This window comes from Bos javanicus, chromosome 22 (genome assembly GCF_032452875.1).
Source record: "Bos javanicus breed banteng chromosome 22, ARS-OSU_banteng_1.0, whole genome shotgun sequence".
Lineage (NCBI taxonomy): Eukaryota > Metazoa > Chordata > Mammalia > Artiodactyla > Bovidae > Bos > Bos javanicus.
Window position 1 is genome coordinate 9,614,207 of NC_083889.1, and position 16,838 is coordinate 9,631,044.

General features: G+C 41.8%; 1 protein-coding gene across 17 annotated transcripts in view; it reads left to right on the forward strand.

Annotated features, from left to right (window-relative positions):
* Positions 1 to 1,369: 1,369 nt before the first annotated feature.
* The window catches only part of ARPP21 (cAMP regulated phosphoprotein 21), a 164,293-nt gene continuing 148,824 nt past the window's right edge, over positions 1,370 to 16,838 (forward strand). For 12 of the 17 annotated variants that reach the window (XM_061395812.1, XM_061395819.1, XM_061395820.1 and 9 more), the window contains exon 1: positions 2,099 to 2,873. The gene's annotated coding sequence lies outside the window, so the exon portion shown is untranslated. Of the gene's footprint in view, positions 1,628 to 2,098; positions 2,874 to 2,912; positions 4,115 to 4,534; positions 4,840 to 16,838 lie in introns of those variants that run through there. The other 5 variants (XM_061395814.1, XM_061395825.1, XM_061395818.1 and 2 more) reach the window with 5 other exon arrangements.

The following is a 16,838-nucleotide window of genomic DNA, read 5'->3' on the forward strand; positions in this document are numbered from 1 at the left end:
TTTCTAATTCAGTTTATAGAAAGGAGTTCGTGTGTGTGTGTGTGTGTGTGTCTGTAACTTACAGTGTGAAGTCAGATCTAGAAGACTGTGTTAAGAACAAGCTCTTAAAGGTTTCCTCTTAATAGATTACTCATCCACCCATTCAGAGGATGCTTAGGTGTCATTCTGTCCAAAAGGAAAGTCAAGTACAATGACCTCTTTCCGTGCAGTCCCAACTGTGTAAATGTAATATATAGCAACTTGGCACAACAATTTCCCCCAAGGAAAGGAGATTTTTTTTTTTTCGAACGTGAGATGAAAGGAGGAGAATTAGAAATACTTTTTTTTGTGAATTTTCCCTTGAATTCCATATGGCTGGAAGGAGGAGAGAAATGCCTGTCAAAATGCTTTTGGAGAGGAACATTTGAGTTGAAATGCTCAAAAAATAGATCAACATAAGGGTCTTAAATTCTTTAGGCTTCATTTGCTGAAACCTCATACAGCAGATTTATTCTTATTCCAAAACTAGCCAATTCCCGAGGGAAACAATTTCCACTATTTGGGAAATAATTATCTATTCACCAAAGACCAGTACAACTTCATCCTAATTTTTTCCATAGCATTTACTAGCAGTGCACTAATATGGTTGGTATCTTAATCAATATCTTAGCATATATAAACAGGGCTACTGCTGTTGAAATTACTTTTCTATAAAAACTGGAAGGCACATACCTTAATAAATCTGTTTATAATATCTGTTATCAGGAATGGTATCAATAAATGGAACTGAAAGGATGTGGACATCTTCATGACACAGTTTATCCTAGTTATTTATTTGTTGTCTCTTCATTGGGGTTACTAATTGCAGCTGGTAAAAGTTGATTTTCTCTTCTCCAATTTATTGTGGGATGGGGCGTTCATTGCACCAGATCCATAGTTATTCAGCGTCTACATTTCAGAAGCTGAATTGCTGGATACTGTCAGAATAAGCTTTGGCAATTCCATGCAGGCGTGTACAACTATAATTTTGCTTCCCATTAATAACAGCCTAGCAAGGAAGCCCAGAATCAAATGCCTTGCTCTCAGCTGGGGGCAGAACGCCAGAGTGATCTATCTTGGCTGGTGACCTGTGATGTTGGAAAAGTAGGCTCTACATTCACTCAGGAGGGGTGGGCGGTGTTCCGGAAATGTATTCCCATTCCTTCACTATCCCTTTTTTTTTTTCTTTTGGTAGTGTGTACCTTGAAACAATGGGGGGGAAAATGAATTACAGATAATAAAAATAGCACATCTCCAAACAGGAAATGCAGCCCTTTTATTTCTTGGGATGTCAACTCTGCGCCCTGCCCCACGCCCTAGCCTGCAGGGGTTTCTGGGGCACCTCTGTGATTCTCAATCAGCGCCCGGGTGGGCAGCGGGCTGGGCGGGCGCCCACGGGGAGTGGGCGCCGCACAAGAGGACTTGGGGTCCTGCTCAAAGCCGCGAATGTCTGAGAGCGCTGAGGCTTCGGCGGGATTTGGGTGGAGTGAGGTGTTATTGTTGTGGGATATTCTCTGCAGAGTTGGCCTGGAGAGTGAGCCCCGGAGGAAGGGAGTGAGCACGGCTTGGCCAGGTGTCCGCCGCCAGAGTCGGGAGGCGCCCAGGAGAGGTACTTGGGGCTCTGGCCCGGGGCGGGGAGGGATGCGCGCTGGCCGAGAGCGGGGACGCATGGTGGAGGGGCAGGGGGCAACGTGCCAGTTTTCTCTCTGATGAATGATGTTCACGCGCCGTTCGTGGCTCGGGCGCTTTGTCTCTAGCCCGGGGGCCGGTGGAGTAGACCAGCCAGGGGACGGATGGCACCACCACGCGCTCCGGGCACACCGGGCAGGTGCCCGCGCTCCGGCTCGACCAACTCCGGCTGCGCCTGGTGGCCGAGGCCCGGCCCCCGCAGGCGCCCGACCGCGGCCATCTCCCGGGTGTGGCGGGTCAGAGGCTGGAGTCTGCCGGCTGAGCAGCTGCCACGCCACATGCCACCCGCACTCTGCCGCCAGCCCGGGCGGGGACCGGACACGGCCGGGGCTACGGGGAGGAGCCGGGCGCGTGGGAGGGCAGGGGCGCGCGGAGGCGGGGAGCTGGGCGCGCGGGACCCAGGGACGCCCGAAGCTGGCTGGCTCAGGGAGGGACTGAGAGTGACAGAGCGACGGACAGGTGGGAGCAGTTAGACAACTGGAGGCGCGGAGACCGGCACGCAGAGAGAGGGAGGGAGAGGCAGGGGACGCAGACAGAGGAGGGAGAGGGAGCAGCAGCCTCGCGCGCCCTCCCTGCAGACGCCCTCCTCTGTCCGAGGGAAGCGGCCGGGGGCGCGGAGTGGCAGAACGAGAGAGATGCGGGTGCAGAAGACCGGGAGAAGGTGCCCTCGCTAGTGGGACCAAGAGGCGCGGAGGGACCGCCGCGAGGGGCAGCTCGAAGAGCGGATCGCGGGACGGCGGGAGGCCCGCGGTGGGCTGCCGGACTGAGGGACAGACGGCCAGACAGACAGACGTGCCCGGAACGGACTGGCAGCCAGGAGGCGGGAGCTCGCTCCCTCTCCGCAGCCAGGGGCCGAGAAGGCGGCGGCAGCGCCCCCCGAGCGCATCTGAGCAGCGGGGAGCCGCAGGGACCTCGGGGTCACCGGCCGAAGCCGCTGCTGTGGCCGCAGCCCTGGGTGCCGCAGCCCTGCCGGGAGCCCCGCCGACGCCGCAGAAGGCTCCTTTTATTAGCAGTTAAATAAATCGACCCAAAATAATAACAATAATAAGCCAAAGCAAACAAATACAGCCAAGTCATCCGTGAGAAACAATAATACTAATAAAAGCCACAAACCAAAATCAATCAAGGAACAGAGACGCTGGGGGGACGTCCACTTTTCGGTCAAGGTAAAATAATTTTAAGGTCTTCCGACGTGAACATTGCACGCCTTTTGTCGTTTCTTTCTCTTTTTTTTTTTCTCTTCCTTCCTGCCTTGCATCTGTGCTTTTCTTTCGAGTTGTCTTTAAGTCTAGATCTCTCCTTCCTGTTTGTAGAAAGCTGTTGTTATGTATGTATTGTGTTTTCAAGCTTTGTCGGAGGAGGGGTAGACTCCCCCCTCCCCAGAATGAGGCAAAAATGAAAAGCAGGAAGAGAATGGAAAAGAGCAGGTCTCTTCATCAGAGAAGTATACAGTTGATCTTTAAAGGCTTCTCTGTAGAAAGTTGGGAATGTGCATATTTCTTTTGGAAGAGAGCTATGCAAGGGGCAGAAAGTTGTCATCTGTTTGTTGCCCTCAGAGGACTTGAGATCCTGGCTCCCCCAGGGTTTAGAGGAAAGATGTTCAGTCTCATTTTTATGTATCTGAATTCTGTATCATTGCAAACTCCAAATTTAACATCTTCTGCCTCAGGGTTGTAGATGCAGTGGTAGTTGAATGAGACAGGTGTATAGAAAGTTTCCTAGGAAGAGAAATGGATTCTCTGGGTGTTCATGCATGGAAATGGGGCTGGAGTGGATGTGGTTGCTGTCAGTTCAGTATCCTGAAGATACAGGCAAGCACAGAATCTGGGCTGGAAAGACAAAGAAAGAATTGAAAGTTAGAGGGATGGAAGGCTGGTAAGAATCACTTTCACGAGATTGTGTTTGGAGTGCAGATACCCATTTTATTTTGACTTTTTTCAAGTCTGTTGGTATGACACTTCAGCCTCCCCAAATAAAGATGACGATCTCCAAAGTTTAGGCTGAATGTGGACAAGATTTCACTCAAATACTGAAGAAATCCAAATGATCCCCACCTCCTCTTCTTCATCCACTTTGGTGACCAAAATGGCTGTGATTGTTTTGAGAAAACGGAGAAACGGAGCTGACAGGAAATCACTTTTCATTTGGTAAAAGTTAGGAAACCTTTGCCACTTTAAAATAAATGCAGCTACTGCTCGGGTTTTGTCACCACGGGGCTTACATGTCTTCGTAAGGTTTTAGGCAATGTCATTTTCGCAGAGGGCAGTCGTTTGGAAGCCTAGAGCTCTAGCCATGTAGCCGAATAGTCTGGTTATCTTGGCAGTGATTGCCTCTGCTTTTTCCCAATAAGGATCGCATGGGAGATAATAACATTTGCCCTCATCTCAGGTTGACATGGATTTCTAAGGTATGTATGTGTGTTTGATCCTGAATTTCCTTTCTAATAACATTCTTATACTTTGTCACTTGAACAGAATGTTTTTCAAGGCTCCAGAGAGGGAGTTTAGAATATTCTTTAAGGAATACAGTTCCTCCTTGCAAAAGGCTGTTACTACCCTTGCTTATTAATACTATCACTTGGTCTCAAGTAATCTGCTTTAAATACAGTTTTAAGACATTCAGACTGCTCTACAGAGATGTCTTAACTTATCCTCAGTGCTTGTGATTAATATTGTCCAATAAATTCTTGAAATAAGTTGCTTTGGATGAATGTCTATTCAGCAGAGTACTTTTTCAGAGAGGTGTATTTAAAGAAACTTACACACTCCAGAAATGCACCTTGAGCTTCTCTGTGACTTCATTTCACTACATGCTGATTTCTCTTTTACAGTGTTCAGCTCAGACTGAGATAGGTTTGGGTGCACTGCACTATTAAATTAGTAAATTGCTGGTCTCCCAGTGACTTTCCTTCTTGGATACCAGCTGAGTGTGGTTACCTTGAGAACTGTGGCACTAGCCCCATTAGAGCATGCTCCACTGGGGAGTTCTGTGCGGTCTATTTTTAATGCTATTTAATGAAGGAGTGAGTGCCTCACTCAGCACTACAAGGAGCAGGATGGAAGGCAGAGCTGGGCATGGTGATGGATCCTGGGGAAGGATGTCTGGAAAGGTACAGACTGGCTACAGGAGATGGTAATTTTCATTAGTCCTAATGAATCGCACTGACAGAGGCCAGTTGATTTTAGTGGGAGAATTACCTGTGAATAGTTTGATATGTGTTTTCATCAACCTCTCCAGTAATTCTTAGAAAGAAGATTCAATAATTTGAGTGCCTTAAAACTTCAGGGAAATAGTAACCAGGGAGTTGCTGTGTATATACTATTTTTAATCCAAACTGTCAGGTACTTGGGTGGTAAGACGTGCAGAAGTAATTTCACCTTCCTAAAATATTGTACTGGGGAACGGTTTGGAGCTTGTAAAATGTTCCGGGCATAAAATAACTAAATCCTTCTAAGATAGGCTGATGACCTGAAGCTCTGCCTTGTGAATTTGCTTTTCGTTTTCTTTTATAAATGTGGAGTCTAGACCAAGTATTGTGACAATGAAGTGAAGTAGGAAGTTTTGGCTGAACTTGATAGAATATTTAAGCTGTTTTCCCCCCTTACTTTGAGATAAGCACAACAGATGATGTTACCAAAGGTTAACTATTTCTTAAATGTAGATGGCAGAGGCAGCGCTGGTAATTTTCAGGATTTTATAATGAGGGGGGACATGTCTTAATGTTATAGTGCGTAAGATATACAAAGCCATCTGTCTGCAGTTATTTGCATATGTGCAGAACGCCTGTCTTGAGGTAGGAAGTGAGAATGTTCAATCAGAAAGGTCCCTGTCGTTCACTTTCACATTAACAAAGTACTGCAGTCGGGTTATTTCTTTGTGCAGAGTAAAGCTAATTAGAAAAATGCCTAGGTTGTTTCAAAAGTAATAAACACAAGAGAAAGTGAGACGTTTGTATTAAGTGGAGAAATGAGTCATAATTTTTATTAAATGAAGCTGTTAGAACAGTGTCCAAAGTTGTCCTGAATCTTGTCAATTTTTACAAGAAGTAAACCCCCCCCCCCAAAAAAAAGAAAAATACATTGCAGAGAGTTAGTATAATTTGCTGCAGTTGCTTCTGTTTTCCACCTTCTACTTTGAGAGAGAGAAAGTAATCTACATTGATTATAGTATTTCTCTTACCGGAGAAATATTATTTGAACCACAGTGCTGCTACTTTTCTCCAGATTCTCTAGGCAATGGGCATTCTCATCTGAATTCAATGTGGATTATATCTGTGCACAAGATCATGATAAACTGCATGAGTGGAGTGTGGAGTGAGTCAGCCGGTGAAGACACAATATACCATATAGCCAGAAGTGGATAGGACTGAAAATCCTCATTACTATGGGGAGATAGTTTGAAGTCCGTAAGCTTGAAAATCGCAAATGAACCCTTTGTATATACGTTAGTTTAATTCAGATCTGCTTCATGACAAGGTTAGGAAAGAATCTGGGGCTTAAAGGTGATGTGGACACTGAAAGCCATCTCTTCAAATGGTAAGTACTGGCATGGTCCTAACTGGTTCCCCACAGTGGTGCATGTTGAGAAATTTGTGAATCTCTAATCAGGAAAAGAATTGGCTTCCTCAAAAATGCCTTATGTCACCAGCGAAGTTCTGAACATATTTTAAGTCAGTGATGATGAACTTATCTTATCCGTACTTCCTCTCTTTAGGCAAACGACCTTCATTTTTTTTTTTTTTAAATCGGTGCTTCCAGAGTGTTTACATTTCTGACTTTGCTTTCTTTCTTTTATTTTTCATTCTAACATTGAAAGTTAAATATGCTTAATAATTTCAAACAGTTATAGAAGTCACTGCTGAAGGACTGTTGAAGGTAGAAAAAGAACATTAACAAGACTTATCTGTGACTGGATTTGTTTTTCTCAGGCTATCTTTGCTTCTGAGGTTGGTTTCATTTAATATGTATTTATGCCAAGTGCTAATAAATTGATTTTTTCAGTAGATCAGAGTCTTATAATCTAAATTAATTTTGCTCATCTTGGATTAAACTTGGCTCTGGATGTTCAAAGTTATGTATTATTTGTATTTACATCACAGCCCTTTCATTTCTATGAGGATGAAATGGGAGCTGAGATACACAGTATTTAAACTGCATACATTAGTATCATCTGCTTGATCAAAAATCAAGTCCTTGAGACAGAGTTTCAAGTTTACTCTGCAGTTTTTAATGTTTGGCAGCAGTGTTAGCTTGTGGTTTCAGAATCCTCTGTAATCTGGTGATATTGTGTTTTTGTAAGTCATGAAATGCCCATCTAGCATTTTGAAGGCACCTTTCTCTAAAATTACTGGGAGGTATCTGTGCCCTGGGAAATAGCTGCGCAGGTAAAACAAAACATGTATTGAAATCATTCCATCGGGACAATGGAGGAGAAATTGAAAAAACAAAAGGAACTGACTTGCAATACACCAAACTGACTCTACCTTCAAACTGAGTCCTTAGCATCATGTTATGCTCTTCCCTTGCCGCCAGCAGCGATCTTCACATCGGCAGGTGGAAGGACTGGTAACCATGGTCTGCAGCCACAGTAGATCAATATTTTAAATTCCTCTACATACTTTTCTTGAGAAAATTTCTCCTGGCAGTTTTTTATAACCCCTACCTAATATACAATGTCCATGCCAAAGGTTATATGAGATTTTTTAAAGTTCTGTGACCAAGTGATATCTATTAGGATAAAATTGCATCTGTGACTTATTTAAAGGCCAAAGAATTCACCCAGAATTATCTCACTCAAGGTACAAGGTCATAATTCTCCCTCAGTCATAAGTTCTTACAACATTTTTAAAGTATTAATATGTTACAATTGTTTCTTTTATCTAGCAGCAGAAAATATTTCATTTTCTTCAGGTAAAGGAAAGAGGGTCCCACTAGTGATTAGCCCTTTAAGAAACAGGCCTTTAATCAATTTATTACATTTCACACCATTTTAAAATGGTGCAATTCTTACATTAAAAATGTGTTGTGGATAACACACAAAATATTAAGATTTTGTTGACAACTTCACTTCTGTGAATAGTAACATTGGTTTTAATATAAGTAAAAATGAAATTCGGTTTCAGTTGAAGGGAAGGATTTAAGATTTTTAACAGGAAAACAACTGCGTCACATTTTATTTCAAATATTTAGGCAAATTTTGTAGAGATTTCTGTGGTTACGCAGCATGTGATTCTATGCAGAATCACTTAATGTAATATACAGTCTTTTTTTTCTGCAAGTTTTTTTCACTGCGACATATTCACAAAGCTAATCTACCTAAATAAACCCAGATCAACCTCCTGATAGGAAGGACCCACACAAGATAGGAAATCAGTGTTTGTGATAAAGACTTCCAAAAGAACTCTGTGACTTTTCAACCTAAGATGGATGGATGTAGTGCTGGAATTTTTAATAATGGATACACATTCTTTTACATTTCCTTTATTGTCAGTTGCTTCTTTATCATGCACTAAACGTGATCAGAGTGAGGATCATCTCTAGGGAAATGCAAACCAGAGGAATGATCTCACATATTTTGCAGATTTTCTTCCAGTTGTCAAGATCCAATACTCACTTTAGGACCATCTAATCCACAGCATCATACCTTAAAGGGAAAACTAAAAATGCATGTTGACATAATTTGATCTGGTTGCAATGGAAAATCAGCACCAATAATTGAGGTAAACTGTTTCCACATCTTCAGAAAACAAAGGAACATCAATTTCTAAAAGTTTTACGATCTTCCAAGTTCAAATATGATATGCCTTGACATGGAAATTAGAAGGCCCAGCTGTCATCTGATTGTTCCGTCGTCTGAGTTGCTTTCAGGTGATTTCATCACCATCACATAGAAAAATCCAGCCATGGGTCGGCAGAGAATGAAGGAGGGGCATGGCAACTCTCTGAAATTCAGGGACTATGCATAACTGTTTGACTTTTTCTTGCTCATAAACTCCATGGGCAAATAAAAAGCTATTGTGTTAATTTTGCAGTTTTTTTATACCTTTCTAAAGCCACCAGCTAAAATCCCCACATGAAGTTCTAATATTTATTGTTAAGAAAATATCCACACTCTTCATTGGCAGGTTTTTCTTAGCATTTTGCTGGTTAATATGTATACCACTCTGATGGAAATCCCAGGGCTGCTGTCATCTGACTTAATTTAATCATCAAAGAGCTGTTAGAAAATAAGTAGATGCCATGTGAATATGTGACAGAATCAAGACTTCAGCATTGTTTACAGGCTTCAAACACTCGATTCTTTAAAATGCAATTTTTAAAAATGAGTGTCAAAAGATCTTTTTGTTATAAATATAGCATTTATTTTTTTAGAGAAAGAAGATTAAGGTTTATACTCAGATGACCACTCTTTTAAGTCAACGAAGCACACAGTTATGTTGAATTGCTATTGAACTCTGCCAAATTCATTCATGGTCAGGACATTGCAGTCATATCTGTGATCCTATTTCTTTTATCCGGCTTATGGGAATAATGGCACTAACACTTTTAAGTTATACAGCTTTATATTTATTTTAAATTTACTTAGATATACTAGCACTGTAAGAATTTTAGGAAATTATCAAACAAATGGCATGGCACTAAAGACGAATTTAGAAATCCCACTGGAACCAACTAGTTGGTATTAATGGTTTGTCTTTTTATTTTCACTTCGGTGCTTATTTAACTTCGTTCAGCATTTATTTCATATTTCCTTTGTGAAGATTAAAATCTTTCTCTAACCCTGAAATTTCCACATAATCATGGGTAGAGTTTGGGAAAGATGAAATGATACAGCATGCCATCATGATGTGAGTCCATGCTGTTACTATCTGCTTAAGCTCCGTGAAGCACCCTTAACAACTGGACTCCTTCATTTTTAATTACTATTATAATTATCAACTTCATCTGGAACTACATGTGGCTTTGTTTTTAGTGTTTTTTTTTTTTTCAGCATGAAGAGGTGGGAGAGTGTATTTAGTTAAGAGAGTTTATATGTGAAAAATGTATTCATATCGTAAGACATGGATGTAAATATCTGTCCAAGAGGGATATCATTTCACAATGATAATGATCGCAACGTCTGCATGATTTGTCAGATATGATGCAGGAAGCTATAGATAAGGAGACCTTTTGAACTCAGAGGAGCTTTGGATCCCTTATCAGGTTAAAATTAAAGGAGAGGTGTGGGCTAGAGGATGCTGGAACTCATCAGAGAGCAGGCGGGGAATTGCTGTGTGCTCATGATGACAGACTGTACCACTGAGATACGGGCCTCCATGGGATTCTGCAGATCAGAGAAACATGAAAAATCTGGATTAAAAGAAAAGGTCCGGAAAACAAAGTCTAAATGTGGTGGTGCACCTAAATCTCACTTCTCCAAAGCTTAGCTCTGTAAATACGCAATTTACCACCTGAGCAACCCGTCCTGGGGTTTACCTTCTGGGTCTAAGTAAATAACTGAAAAAATGTGTCCACAGCCAAGACTCTCAACCCCTCTCTGCTTCCTAGTTTCCTCAAGACTGTAGTAACACCAGTTCAGTCACAAACAAATGCCCATCATGTGACCATAGCGATTTCGTTCATTCCTCCTTGCTTCAGTGTTTCATGTAGCATATGGGACACCTGAGGCCTGCTTGGCAAGACTGAAGCAGAAACAAAGTCCCTGGTACCTTGGTATTATTCACTAAAAGGAAATCATCACCTTTTCATATAAAAAATGTTAGAGAGATTTAACCTGATTACATGGAATGAGAAAAACTTCCTTTTAAACATTTTGTGTGTCTGTGTTTTAGTAATTTAGAGTACATCTCTTTTCTGTTTCCAATCTGTAACCATTTTTACTGGTTGAAATTGGAAACTAGCTTACTCTGTCTGTGCCTAGAGAGAGATTTTTCTAGGCGCAATATTTTCTGTGAGTCTAGAAAATATCAACAGCCAAGCAGAGGTAGTAACTAATCTAGGAGGTGGGCCTTGTATGAGGATAGGAATGCTTAGTAAGGTCATTCTCTCCTGTCAGTCTCTAGGGGCAGAGATGGACCCACTGAGAGTTGTCTGGAAAGTGAAAGGAGAAGACTTCTCTAAAACTTTTTAATTGAGTAATTTTCACCATCCAAAAGGGGTGGCCGAAGAGCCAGGTCATTACTGAATGCGAAGGAACTGAAATGGATCCAGGAAGGAGTTACCTTGCATCCTGCGCTGAGGAGTGCGACCAGGAGCAGCAACTCTGGGGTGGCAGGGGAGGTGGAAACATTTCCCAGCATCCTCTCGGAAGTTAAGGCAAGCAGAGCAGTGGGCTTGCTGCTGGGCTCTCTGGCGCCCCCTCTGGCGGCTTTGGTTTCCTGTCTCCAAGCCTTGAGAAAGCTGTTCGGAGTGCGCCGCTGATAATGGCCTCAGACTCTAAAGTATCTTCAGTTAATGTTGCTGAAATGAATCATTTCAGCCCTTACATGAAAATGGTCAGAGGGTGATGTCTGTCATAATTGGGTTTTAATCAGTTGGTCCCCATCAGAAAATGGAGAACCATGAAAGGTGTTCCGTAGAGAGGCTGAGCTGTGCAAAGCAGTTAATTCATCAGACAACCACACTTTTTAAAAATCATAATTAAATATCAGCCATTCTTCTGAGGGGACTTCCCTAGTGGCACAGTGGTAAAGAACCCACCTGCCAATGCAGGAGACACAGGAGATGCAGGTTCTATTCCTGGGTCAGGAAGATCCCCTGGATAAGGAAATGGCAACCCATTCTAGCATTCTTGCCTGGAGAATCCCATGGACAGAGGAGCCTGGTAGACTCTAGTACAAAGGGTCACAGAGTCAGACACAACTGAACACACACACACACACACTGTTCAGAGAAATAGTACCATCAGAAAAATGTTCCAATGAAATTTCTCAGAAGGTACCTGAGAATCCATTTATAAACCTTCAATATTCTAATAAGTGCTAGAACAAAAAATTAGGAAAGGTTAGAGAGTATATCGGAGAAAGCAATGGCAACCCACCCCAGTACTCTTGCCTGGAAAATCCCATGGACAGAGGAGCCTGGTAGGCTACAGTCCATGGGGTGGCGAAAAGTCGGACAGGACTGATCGACTTCACTTTCACTTTTCACTTTCACTCATTGGACAAGGAAATGGCAACCCACTCCAGTGTTCTTGCCTGGAGAATCCCAGGGACAACGGAGCCTGGTGGGCTGCCATCTATGGGGTCGCACAGAGTTGGACACGACTGAAGCGACTTAGCAGCAGCAGCAGCAGAGAGTATATCGGAGAAGGCAATGGCAAGCCACTCCAGTATTCTTGCCTAGAAAATCCCATGGATGGAGGAGCCTGGTAGGCTGCAGTCCATGGGGTCGCTATGAAGTCGGACGCAACTGAGCGACTTGACTTTCACTTTTCACTTTCACGCATTGAAGAAGGAAATGGCAACCCACTCCAGTGTTCCTGCCTGGAGGATCCCAGGGATGGGGAAGCCTGGTGGGCTGCCATCTATGTGGTCCCACTGAGTCAGACGCAACTGAAGCGACTTAGCAGCAGCAGCAGAGAGTATATACAGCATTATATCTATATATATATCTATATATATATATATTGCGTTGGCCAAAAAGTTTGAATTTTTCTGTAAGATATTCCAAATGAAAATTTTGGCCAACCCAATATGTATTATATATACTATATATATATACACACACACACACACACACACACACACACGCACATATATATATCTACACTAATATAGTATGTAGGTGTGTGTATATATATATATATATATATAGTGTATATATGTATGTTCTAGAATCAGCATAATATATATGCTTAAATGCTATCCATTTGGCATTAAGCAAAAAATGAATTTATCTTAAAAGTATACAGGTACAGGCAAACCTCAGTGATATTGGGGGTTCATTTCCAGACCACCTCAATAAAGCTACCATTGCAATAAAGCATGTCACATGAAATTTTTTTGGTTCCCAGTGTGCAGTTGTATCCTGTCTTTAAAAAAACCAATGTAAATCTTACATGTTTTATTACTAAAAGAGACTTAACAACCCTCATCTGAGCCTTCAGCAAGTTGTCAAGCATCTTTTTAGAAGAGTTGCATCAAAGATCACTGATCACAGATCACTTTTATAACAAATATCATGATAAAGAAAATGCTGGAAATATTAGAATTACTAAAATGTGACACAGAGACAGGAAGTGAACGAACGCGCTTGGGGAAAATGGCACCAATAGACCCCCTGGATGAAGTGGTGCCATAAACCTTTAATTTGGAAAAAATAAAAAGACAATAACTACAAACAGCAATCAAGTGCCATTAAACAAGCCCTGTGTGTATTTCCCAGTGTGTTTTTTTTTCACTGTCCTTAGCTGTTCTTGTTTGCACATGTCAGCTATTTAATAGGCTTGTGGAATTAAAAATTGACCTTTATAATATTGTTGATGGCTTCTATTTTTCAGGATTAAAATCAGCTCTAAGTAAAGTTTTAACTGTGTTTTTCCCGTAAAAGTTTCAGCCTAAGTGGATCTGACATTCATCTTTCTGAAAAAGAGAACAAAGAGATGCCCTTATATGTAGAATTATAACTTCACTAGAAATGATTTTGGCTCTTACAAAGAAGCTTCTCCTTTAGATCTCAAGCAGTGACTCAGGCTTTTATGGAGATAGCAAGGTCCCTAAAACATCAGTCGTTTAAACTGTATACCTAGATCACTTTTCCATCTATGTGAAAGGAAATCATAGTTAACACTCAGTTAATGTGGTCTTGGGAGAGAAGATGAGGCAAGTGCACAAACAATTTCCCAATTGCTGACACACAGAGCTGGAAATAATGCCTGTTTACTGGAAATGTGCCTTTGGAGGGATTAACGTTGGTGAAGGTTATCCAGGGTGTGGGGAAGAAATTCACTCCTCTGAAGAACTGGGCAAGTAGCAGTGATGTATGAAGGCAGGGGAGGAGGAATGAAGAGAATACTGAAAAGTTGGGTTTCCTTAACCTTTCTTCCTGCCTTAAGGAGAGTTGCCCTACCCTCCCTATTATATGAAAGCAGGGAACGGATTGATGAGGGTTAACTGGCAAACCGGAGAAGGCGATGGCACCCCACTCCAGTACTCTCGCCTGGAAAATCCCATGGATGGAGGAGCCTGGTAGGCTGTAGTCCATGAGGTCACTAAGAGTTGGACACGACTGAGCGACTTCACTTTCACCTTTCACTTTCATGATTGGAGAAGGAAATGGCAACCCACTCGTGTTCTTGCCTGGAGAATCCCAGGGACGGGGGAGCCTAGTGGGCTGCCGTCTATGGGGTCCCACAGAGTCGGACACGACTGATGTGACTTAGCAGCAGCAGCAGCAACTGGCAAACCAGTTAATCTGCTTGGGACCAGAGAACTGAATTCAGGTCTTACCCCTCTCTTTCCAAACAGTCTAGTCCTAAAGGGTGGGATCTGATTGAGTAAGAGTAGAGTGAATTGCTTTCTTAATTTAACGTCTACGTTTTAGGGTATGCTGAGCGTGGTTCTGATGGAAGAAACGTCTGCATACCTTTCTGACTTGACAAAGCAAAGCAAAACCTGGTACCTTAATTTCGAAAGATGAGAACATTCTGTCTTCTTTGAGGCTATGGCAGGCTTTAGGAAGATGTAGAAAGCAAGAGAGTCTGCCACACCCGGCATTTTCAACAGGAAACCAGAAAAATATTTTCTGGACCACACTGTGTCAAAGTAGGGGACTTTCCATGGGAGCTGAATGGAAGAGACAGAGTTCTTGTGTGAGAGTCAGCAAGATCTGTCTGTTGCATCAGATGTCATACTCACTCATTTACTTGTTCATTTTTCGTTTTCAAATATTTATTGAAAATAAATATTTTTTGTCATGTCTCAAGCTAAATATTTGGGAAATTTGCTCTGTAGCATTTTGTAGGCATTTAGGAGAGAGACATGCACTAGAACCCTTTAAATAATGAATTGAATGAGAGCATAAGGAAACTCCAAAATGGATAAATGGAGAATATCTTGGATGATAAACAATATGAATTAATTTGACAAATCAGAAAAATCAATTTTTTTAACCCATAAATTTCATTGAGGAAATTGACAAAAAGTACACCTCGAGAGTGGAGACCATATTGTTTCCAGAAAGCAAACAAGGAAGAATTAACAGCGCTAATGGGGGAAAGTTCTGTTGATGGTAATAGAGCACAGACTGAAACCATGAAAGCAGGAATTGGGAAGTTCTCTCACAAGAGAAAGACAAGCTGATTGTGACAAATGTATATGGAACTGGAATAAGCCATTTGGTTTCCTTTGTTGAATTTATAAAAATCACACATTTACACTGTTCTTAGAGCTGCAAGCAACTCATGCAAATATCACTGTTACGAACTGCAGAGTTCAAATTCATATCAGATCAAGCTAACGTATCTGTTTAGATTTAAGAAGAAAGTTTTTCTGAAAGCAAATGATTTTTTGAATTTGTTGTTATATTCTACATTGTGTGTTTGAAAAAGGAGACTGAAATAGTTTCAGAATATTATAAATATCCTTGGTAGATTAAAAAATAATGCCTGTGATGAGATGGAGATGGGATTACAAACGGTTCTGGGAAACTTTAGGAGGAAAAGCTTTGATCTGTAAGTTACTCGAAGGATAATTTCTCTTAAGAATGTATTTTTTTCCATTGGCTGAGACAGAGTTAAAGATTCAGGTATTTGGAAGCAGAGGGACATCTGGATACATTGTCCTAAGACCTGCACCATGTGAAAAATTCTTGCCCTCAGACACTAAGAAAGAATTTACTTTTAGAAGTCACCCATAAAGCATAAAAATTACACCAGATGATTTCTAAAATCTCTTCCAGTATTCAGTGTCTATTACTGAATGATTTGGGAGAGTATAATATTTGTGAATCAATTTCATATTGAATTGCCCATAAATTTTGGTCATACTTTCTTCTCTTAGCCTTTCAAGGAAGAACTAATGCTACAGAATGGGTGAAATGATTAGAAGGTTGTCATTCTTCGAGCACGTAGCTAACTTATCATGAATAGAATAGTTAAGAGTGACAGCTTTACACTGACGTGTGTAAAATAGCTGGTGGGAAGCTGTTGTACAGCACAGGGAGCTCAGCTCGGTGCTCTGTGAAGACCTAGGGGGTGGAATGGGGGTAGAGTGGCAGGGAGGTCCAAGAGGGAGGGGATGTGTGTGTGTGTGAGTGTGTGTATATATATCTGTGTCTCTATCTGTCTATACACACGGCTGATTTACTTCACTGTACAGCAGAAACTAGCACAACATTGTAAAGCAATTAAGAGAATATGCGTTCCCAGAGCTGGGTTCAGATTCCCATCTGCAACTTGCTAGTAAGTCTTTCAAGCTTTCCTAAACCTCAGCTTCTTCATCTCTAAAATGGGCTTGTAGGCATTAAAGATGGTGTCTGTGCTTTTCCAATTCGTAGTATTCATTTATTCCCTGGTGGCTCGTATTTTCAGTTTGCTTTGTCCTTGTCACTATCTTTGCTTGATTCCATAGGCCTCACACACACAAAAAAGCACCCCCTTGAGACCCCTCCCAGTCTTGAGCGTGTTTTCTTGACATGGCAGTTACCTCGGGTATCTTGTTCATGCATAAAGGGATTCCAGTTTCAGTCCACTCATACAGTACATGGTATGCACTTTCAAGCCAGTGGTTCGGTGATGAAAGGCCATCTGGGAACCTCTAAAATCCAGATGCTTTCTAGAAGATACTCCTTTGCACAGACAGCAGGGTTTGACATTTTAGAAGCTTAGATGGACGGTAGGCATCTTGAAAAAGAGATGTGGGCATGGGTGGTTTAGAATTCCACATATACACAGAATTTCACACAATATTTCATTCTCTGTTAATGGCATCTCACAGGGGATAAGGTTGTGGCTCGATGCTGCTTTACAAAGAATGTTAACTAGGGGTTTTTCTGTATTTGTCTAGAAGTGACATAGTTTAGTCTTAGCATCCTTCTGGGGCCATTTGGGGCTTTAAGAACCAGGGCTGATTTCAGGTAATACTGTGGTTGACTTAGGATTTGTACATTTGTACACTTTGCAGATAATACCAA